Source organism: Hylobates moloch, unplaced genomic scaffold (genome assembly GCF_009828535.3).
Source record: "Hylobates moloch isolate HMO894 unplaced genomic scaffold, HMol_V3 SCAFFOLD_12, whole genome shotgun sequence".
In the NCBI taxonomy this organism is placed as follows: Eukaryota; Metazoa; Chordata; class Mammalia; order Primates; family Hylobatidae; genus Hylobates; species Hylobates moloch.
The window spans coordinates 100,916,674-100,917,365 of record NW_026652287.1 but is presented as its reverse complement, the minus strand read 5'-3'; the positions used below and the strand labels follow the sequence as shown (position 1 = coordinate 100,917,365).

At 48.3% G+C, this 692-nt stretch overlaps 1 pseudogene; it reads right to left on the bottom strand.

Annotated features, from left to right (window-relative positions):
* Positions 1–197: 197 nt before the first annotated feature.
* On the bottom strand, positions 198–488 carry LOC116479702 (large ribosomal subunit protein P1-like; annotated as a pseudogene).
* Positions 489–692: the final 204 nt, after the last annotated feature.

The following is a 692-nucleotide window of genomic DNA, read 5'->3' as shown; positions in this document are numbered from 1 at the left end:
TTTTTTTTCTTTCCAGAGAAGGGGGTTCTACCTGTTAACCCAGGCTGGACTCCAACTTCTGGGCTTAAATGATCTTCCTGCATAGCTGGGATCACACGCGCTGGGCACACTATGCCAGATGCAAAAAATACATTTCTTTCTTTCTTTTTTTTTAAATTAAAGTTCAGCTTTTTATTGAACACGTTATAAAAAGAGGTTTAGTCAAAAAGACCAAAGTGCATGTCATCATCATCCTCCTCGGATTCTTCTTTCTTTGCTTCCACTTTCTCCTCCTCAGCTGGAGCAGCTCCAGCAGCCTCTACGTTGCAGATGAGGTTCCCAATGTTGACGTTGGCCAGGGCTTTTGCAAACAAGCCAGGTCAAAAAGCTTCAACATTTGCACCAGCTGCTTTAATGAGGGCATTGATCTTATCCTCCGTGACGGTCACCTCATCGTCGTGCAGAATGAGGGCCTAGTAGATGCAGGCGAGCTCGGAGACGGAGGCCATGGCGCGGGCGAGTGTGGGGCTGGCACTGCCGGACGCGGTGCTAGTCGCGGGATGAAGTCAGGGCCTCACCCCAACGCAGCTTTAGCTTCCTCGGAAGGACCGAGCACCTTGGCAGCAGCTGAGGAAAGGGAAGAATACATTTCAATGAGCTTGATGTCAGAATTTTCTTTTTCTTTTTTGTTGTTAGAGTCTCACTCTGTTGCC